The sequence below is a fragment of the Acyrthosiphon pisum genome, chromosome A1 (assembly GCF_005508785.2).
Source record: "Acyrthosiphon pisum isolate AL4f chromosome A1, pea_aphid_22Mar2018_4r6ur, whole genome shotgun sequence".
Lineage (NCBI taxonomy): Eukaryota > Metazoa > Arthropoda > Insecta > Hemiptera > Aphididae > Acyrthosiphon > Acyrthosiphon pisum.
The window spans coordinates 30,147,193-30,155,791 of NC_042494.1; the positions used below are offsets into that span (position 1 = coordinate 30,147,193).

The 8,599-nt window shown below is 31.0% G+C and overlaps 1 protein-coding gene across 1 annotated transcript in view; it reads right to left on the reverse strand.

The window, feature by feature from the left end:
* LOC100165614 (WAS/WASL-interacting protein family member 3) overlaps positions 1-977 on the reverse strand; it is a 10,362-nt gene extending 9,385 nt beyond the window's left edge. The window contains exon 1 of the mRNA XM_008181042.3: positions 181-977. The gene's annotated coding sequence lies outside the window, so the exon portion shown is untranslated. The remainder of the gene's footprint in view (positions 1-180) is intronic.
* Between the last annotated feature and the right edge of the window lie 7,622 nt (positions 978-8,599).

An 8,599-nucleotide genomic window follows, 5' to 3' on the forward strand; every position in this document is an offset into this window, starting at 1 on the left:
CCGTGCGTGTAATGTGTTGGCGACACGGCGGGGCCCACCATCAATAACGGAGCGACGTGTGTGAGTCACGCCGCGCGCGACATTGTGGAACCGACGGCGATGACGAAAGAACGCAATAAGAGGATTTGGCCGGGAGCGGTTATCACTGCTCCGGTATGGCAGCGCGTCGCGGAGACTTACCGCGATATTCGTACGGACTGGTACAACTGCTGCTGCTCGTACCGCTGTCGATCATCGGCGGTTCTCTTCCGCCGTCGTCGTCGAGGTCGCGGACGATTTTCTGCCGTCGACGGTCGCGAATTTCAAGTCGACAGGCATCGCTGGACGATCAACCGGACGTGATGTCGTGATAGCCAGTCGAGATTGCGTGTATACAGTGTACGACGTGCATGTGTGTGTGTGTGTGTGTTTGTCGCAAGCTCTACTGTCGTGTGTGTGTGTGTGTGTGTATATTTATAATAATAATATTATTATTATCATGTCGCGACGGTCAATTCCTTAGCGAAAAAATGTAATTAATTTTTAAGAGGGGGAACGCGAAACTCCAACACGGTATCATCGTTATCGTGTGCGATTATAATTATATTTTATTAAACTTTTTTTTATTGATATTATAGATTTACAATATTTACACGTTTGATCTGTATTGACAGTTATCAGTTTCCAGCAGTTACTAGTTACTACTACGTAATATTTTGTCTACACGGTATATTATGCTAAATATAAATAGTAATTAATAATAATAAACAATAAATTACAATTGATTATTTATAATATTATGTAGGTACGCGCGAGGTGACATGTATGTTGTGTGTACTACGGTCTACGGGACACGGGTGTGTGCGTGCGTGTGAAAAACACAGATGATAAAATAAAAACACACGCGCGCACGCGCGCTTGTACGGAGGGGCAACATGGCGGAGGCGCAAGGCCGCCGTCATCATCGTCACCGTGCGCCGCCGACAGTCGACGAATTCCGAATGGACGATCCGACGATATCTCTACGTGTGGCCGACGGCCGTGTGGGAGTGTGACTGGGACAGTGGGACAGGGACACACCACACACGTCACGCGCACGATGCACTCCGTTTAATAATAATATACTCATCGTAAATTCATACGTCACTGGAGGGCGGGGTGCTTACTGCTTAGTGCTTCTAAATTTTAACTGTGCCTATAGTACCTACCGACAACTTTGTCCGCAATGATGACTGAGGGGTCTCAATTGTTCGGGTCCCACCAGTGGTTAAAGTGGGAAAAATGTTGAGGGGGACTAAAGTCACCAAAAATTGATGAGCGCTCCTGAGTTCTTCCAAAGTCTATATCTAACTAAACTTTTTTAAGAAACCCACTACCCACTAGGTATAATTTGTTTCTTTCATACACCTTTGTAATTTGTTCATAAAAAGTGTATGTTAATAATATAATTTTCAATAAAGTCTTATAGCAGTTAATTGTAATATTTCATTATTATATACTTTTTATAACACATACATAATATATTAGTGATATATTTAATTAGTAGGAAGTAGGGACTGATTTATTATAAAAAATATGTTATACGATTATTGCTTATAATAGGTCGTTGTTACTTAAGATAATACGTTCAACGTTGTATTCAACACTGTTTTTAGGAATATAATGGTTGGTACTTTGTATTTTATAATATAAAATGTATTCCATAACACGGCCAATGGGGGGGGGGGCTGAAGCCCTCTAAGCCCCCCCCTGGGTACGCCACTGTGTACAGCGGAGCGACACCCACCTTTTTATATATTAGATAATATTATAGATTATACATATACTATAATCATTATATAGGTATGCGGTATGCCTTTTTCATGTACCTGACGTACCTATAAAGCAGGGGTGGCCAAACCGCGGCTCTCGTCATGGACTTTTGCGGCTCGCATCCTAACGTTACATTAGACGTAAATTAACGTAAGAGCCAAGATGTAAAAAAAAAATTTTTTTTTCATCTTGGCTCTTCCATATTTATTAATATATTTGGTGGCTCGCGAGTCTCTTCTCGCTGGCCACCCCTGCTATAGAGGTATAGGTGACAATGGTAAAACACCATATCATAAGTCAAAATAAACATATTCTCGCTTTCTTGGAAACTTAGAAATTACAATATTTTATCCAAGGCCTCACTATCAATCATGCAAACTAAGTATAAGTATATATTATATACTTTAAGGAGGTCATTTTTGGATGTTTCTCGAAGTATACTTATTTTTACAAAAAATTCAAGTTTCTATAAAAAAAAATATGTAGGCATCTAAATATTTTTTTGATTTTTAAATTTTATGAGAAACCTTTTATAAAATGTTTAAGCCATAGCTATTAAAATTGAACATTTTATAAACTTTTAACTGTATCTATACAATATAATTTCCATTTTTCGTGATTAAAAATATTACTTCAAACTATGCATATGGACAATATTATAAGGGGAACAAACATTTTTAAAATATCTGTATTGGGTCTGATTATGTAAAAGATTAATCCTTTACCTATTTAAATATAAACTTAAGCTAAACAAAATCGACTTAAACCATCATGGTGTACTGAACGTGTTTTAAAATTTAAAAAAAGCTGTCTAATGTTAAAACTTAAAATACAATCAACGACATACAGATAGGTACATATTGCGACCGCCTTCGACGAATGTTATATTAAAATATTATATAAGTTATAAAATTAAACATGGTACCAATATAGTTACGTTTCGTTGAACTCTCGCGTGTATTTTATTTTAGTCTACGATAGTCTCCTTGGCCGTCACCGCTGCGCCGCGTGGGGGCCTGTGACGTGGTAAAAGCCCGGCGGTCACCAACATTTTTATTATTGTCACAGAGCCGGTCTCTTTAAGAGGTATCAATACCGACCATTTTTAAGGAGTTCAATATAGGCAATTTTCTATGTATCTGCACGCAGGTTGTGTAATGGTGTGTATAGTAAGTGAAACATTAATGTGAGTGAGTGTGTATAAAATAAATAATTTGAATTTTAGTTATTAATATCAATTATCATCAAATTAAATATGTAAAATTAAATTTTGTAGGCAACAACTAATCTTTGAAATTATAATTTACTGTAGACTGAACTGATTTCAATAAAAGTTGTATCAACCAATTCATATTGGTACTCGGGGAGTGCAGTCTTATCCAGTAATTCAATCAACCTCTATATAATATAGTGCCAAATACACATGAATTTTGTTTGTTTATTTCTGATTTTGCAATTGGAAATTTTTACTTTTGACCCCCAAAGTACAACTAGATTCACTTTATTACCAGAAAATAGATATATACATTTAAAATCAAAGCATTTTTTCTACTCTTAAGTGTTTCAAGACACAAAAAAAACACATCATTGTAAATAAATACATCATTCAGTTTTTACGCAAATCTTTTTTTCAACAGTTGTTTTTTTATAATGATTTATCATCAAACGATTTTTATTATTATTCTAAAAAGACGAATCGCCGAAACTTTAAATTGTCCACTATTACTTAAATTATCTTTTTCAATACACAATGCCATTTTAAAAATATTTGGACTAATTTTAAGCCATTTAGATACGCACTTGCCATTTCCTTATTTTTTTAGATTTTGCTTTAAATTTTGGTAGAGGTTAGGTTAGATTAGAAACATTTTTAGGTTAAAACATTTTTATACAATTATACTACATCAAAAAGCTTAACAATTTAATAAAATATTCCTTATAAGTTACATTTATATCTTATTCTTATATCAATTAAAATATATCAAAAATATATACATGCTTGCCTAGTACTTAGTAGATTTTTTGTTTTAAAAGCATTTTTAGTTCAACAATTCACTAATTACGTCAAAATCACGAAAAATTGCAAGTTATTTTGTAGTTAAAAATGTCTCAAAAGTTTTTCTTACAGCAATCTAAAAATTGTAGAAATACATGAGCATAATATTTTATTTTATATACAATAATAATTAAATAAAAATTATTTTTACGTTTGAAGCGTTTGGCTTGCTTTATTAAGTGTTAACCGCGATTTTTTATATTATTATTTAAATTAGTATCTATATATTTAAATATTCTATAGCATCTAACTGCTTCTGTAACTATAGTTACGTATATAATATTACGTCATGAAAGTAATCATTTAATCTAATTTCGGTCGATAAATTGTTTTAAAAAATCAATGTCCTATTGTCATATTCATATACATTATACATACCTAGGTATTATAAATTATTATTACCTACGTATATAGTATATATCAATATAATTGTACAAGCTATATAATATAACCTGATAAAAACTTGTATAGATTATGTTAAAATATGTATATTTATTTTCGATTTTATTGCATTGTAGACAGGTTAGTTGCCTCATATTTTAGGTTAGGCACAGGTACCTACCTGAATAAGACGGGCAAAGCTCAAGAGCACAGATTAAACATAAAATAATTTTATAGATAAGCATGTAATACATTGGTATAAATGTATAATTTAATGTTTTAATTGAAATTGTGGACCTATAGATAAATTCTTATTAGGTACCTATACCTATTATACGTATATAAAAGTACTATATAATATTATACCTATACTGGCTATACTATATTTAATCTATTTAATTTCTTATTCTGTTTCTTACTATTCAGGTCAAAGTGGCAAGCTTTTAAATTGAGTAAAGTGATGGTTAAATATAATATAATTATACATATATTATAATGTATAGGTACCTACATAATTATTATATATATATATATTATATTTCTTCTGTCCGTGTGTAAGTATTCAAACTCTTCGCCCTAAACGACTGCAGTGATTTTTATGAAATTTGTTGTGTGTGCTTGAGTGGGTCCTTGAATGGTTTAGATTCACAATAGGACCCATTAGCCCAACCCGGGGAGGTGCTCAAACAGGGATTTTGAGATTTACGATGGAAATTGTTGTTTATAAATGGTTGCTATTGGTTATAGGAAAAATAGTTAGTAGAAATTACTAATTAGTATTTATTTATTGTTGGTGAATGGTGGCCATAAGTTATTCGGACAGATCAAGTACAAGAATGCATTAAATCAAATCTACGCACATTATCTACCAAGGTGGCTGAGTTGCACTTATAGCAGGTGGATTGCCTACTTGATATGTTGTCGCAAATTGTCAATTGTCTATGGCTGAGTTTCACTTACTGCAGCGAGTTACACCCAAAAGGAGTTAGACGATCATCATTTTTTTAAGAGTTGTCATTTTTTACGGACAACGAAGTGCGCAAGATTAGCTAGTATTTATATAACATTATGTAAATATAAAAGCTATAAAAAAAAGTCAAGTTAAGTTACACTGTATATGTATACTTGATAAGTACCTAGGCGGCTAGGCATAGCATACTATATAAGTACTAACCTGCTTATTGTTTAAACTTAAGACTAGTTTATAGAGATCAATACTTAGTATCTATACGTATTCAATCGTTCAATTAACCTGTCTATATAGTGACTAACTCTGCAATAGGTAGACTAGGTTTAACTTGTTTTCATCATAGGCTATAGATCCTTTATAGTTCCTCATTAATGACTAATGAGTCATTATATCTATCAACTATCAATGAACAAGACTTCAATTTTTTTTAATTGTCACACAAAATACAGTTACTTAGATATTCTTATATAATTATAAATTATAACACAATCATGTTATAAACTTATAAGTTAAAACTATACTACAAATTACAGAATAATGTGATCATACCATTGAGATAATGACGTGGGTTAAATACATCAATACACACGGACGTATTTAGGGGGTGGGGTAACTGGGTAAGTGTACCCTGTTACCAGGGGTGGCAATTTTTCAAGTTCATTTAGGGGGTGTCAAATTTAAATTGACATATTATTATTGGGTTAGGTTAATTAATTAAAGGCAAATAAATTTATATATTATATATTTTAATTATCATTTATTATTATAAATAATTCTGTTAAAAGCCATTAGGTAGGTATATAAACTAACTAAGCCCGCATTACAATCGTTGAACTATAAGGTTAAAACACCGAATTCGGCTGGTAAAATCAGTTGATTAGGCGTAACCGAGTTTTAAACTATGATTGTAAAACAAGCCCTAAGTTAGACCTAACTATCTAAGTCGGAGTAAGTCGCAGACTAATTTATAACTACTTAATTGCAGCTTATATAGGTACAATACATCATACATTAATAGAGGGAAGCGGGGTGTTACCCGCGTATGTGGGGCAAAACCATATAATCGAGATTTTATTAATAATTGATATCATGGAGGAAAACTGAACACACTGATTTGAAGCTTTTTGTTTGTTTATTTATTGAATATGATAATTCGTGTGTTTAGACATCACATATCGGAAAAAAAATATTTAAGTGTTTTTAATCAATTATTAAAATATTTTCAAATATTTAACAAATCAAAAAATAGTATTAAAAAAAATTGTACAGATACGTTTGTATTATTAGGTATTCAATACCTTATTAAGTGTAATTTGCATTTCTAGTTTGGATACATTAATTTATCTACTTAAAGTTTATTATAAAGCTCGATTTATTTTAATAGCCGTGTTGGGTCAAAATCGTATAGGGCAATATCGTATAATTATACCACAGGATTACATACGGTTTTAACCCAGGTGTGGGTAAATTTGTATTTTTTAAAAAAAAAACTAAAAAGTAAAACACAAATTACACACATTTTTAGATAAAAAACGTAAAAAATGTTCAAATAAAATTTATAGTCCGTAAGTTTTTCTATGTATATTAGTTTAAAACAAATTGCATTATGTTAATAATTACATGATTTATAAACCATGGAAGCTTAACCATACGGTACTGCCCCGCCTTCCCATACTATATAACTAATTATATAACTATATGTATATATGGCTACCGATGCACTGTGATTCATCGTGCGCAGTCTTTTGTAGCAGCTGCGACTACTATTTTTGTGACCACCCACCCAGTGGTATGGTAAATGGTAATTTCAGCGGCGATCGCTTCTGAGATTTTTTTCTTAAATAGATGGGTGGATGGTAGCTGGGGGTCCCCTAGTAAATGTATAATACGATATACCTACTCAATAGGTAGTCAATAATGATCTGAAATATAATTAGTTATATTATATTAATACATTATTATGCATTAATATACTTGGAATATTTGTAACTTGCCTCTTGAAAATGTTCAGCTCACCGCGCGCCACTGCACCCACTCCATTAAATGTATTAATTTAATGTACTGATAAAGAAAAATAATTAAAACCATTACAATTCTTTGAACTTTTAATAATTAATTTTATTTTTTGGCACATGCCTACCTAAAAAAAAACTTCAAGTGTAGTGTGGGCTACAAATCACATCCGTGGATACGCGCCTATGTTACCAATATGAGTATCTTAGAGACTTTAATAGACTGCACGACTACCAGGACTAAAATAATAATATGTTCCAGAAATCTGAATTCTTTCATTGTCTATAATTGTATACTCATTGATTATAGTATTATACTCGTACATTTATACTTAATCAATGGTATAACCAAAGAATAAATTTAATGTATTCTGTATTTTTGTGGCATAACTTATAACTAACTAACTCCAATAATACAAGAATAGAGATTAGTATATTGGTTTATAATATTTAAATGTATTAAGTTATTTATCAGTAATAATAATTATTATTAATAGTTTCATCAGAATGAAAATAATTACGGTCTAATGGCTAGTCATTATAGTCTGTTGTAATATGGATTAAAAATAAATATTTTTAATTTGAGACCTACAACTATACAAGGTAGGTACAAATGTAGTATATTATAAAATAGACAGTTGTATACACATAGACACACAGTATAGTATTATAGTAGCAGACAGCAGTCCTGTAAAGTATTTAAGTAAAAGTATTCAAATACTTTTTTAAGTATTGAATAACTTTTTAAATACTTTTTTTTGTATTAAATACATTTTGGTATTGAATACTTTGGTTTTTTATTTCGAACATTTTATTTTTATTCGAAATAATTGGTTGGAAAAATATTATTGTCAACTACAATAATAGAATAATAGTTTTATTTAATATTCTGTATTTCTGTGTTAGCCGAAGCCCAAAGGTTTGTGAAAACCAGATTTCTAAAAAAAGTTATTGAATAACAATATTCCCTTTAAAACTATTAGATAACCTACTACCTATGTGTTTATATTACGATAATTAGAAACCCACTTTAAAAACCAAAAGTATTTGAGTAGTATCTTAAATACTTAAAAAAAATGTATTTGAGTATTTACTCAAGTACTTTTTAAAAGTATTCTTTACAGGACAGATAGTATGTTATACCATTATTATACATAGTATAATAATATATACTATAATAATTATACTATGTATAATCAATGGTTATACTCAACCTACAATCTACTTATTAGGTAAACATTATTATTATGATTAAATTTAAATTTAAATTTTTACAAATTAGACGTCGTTAAATACTTAAATAGTTAAATCACAATAATTCGCATGAGACCCGAATATTTAAAATTTCATTCCCGCTTTTTTACTCAAGAAAAAGAAAACACATTCTTG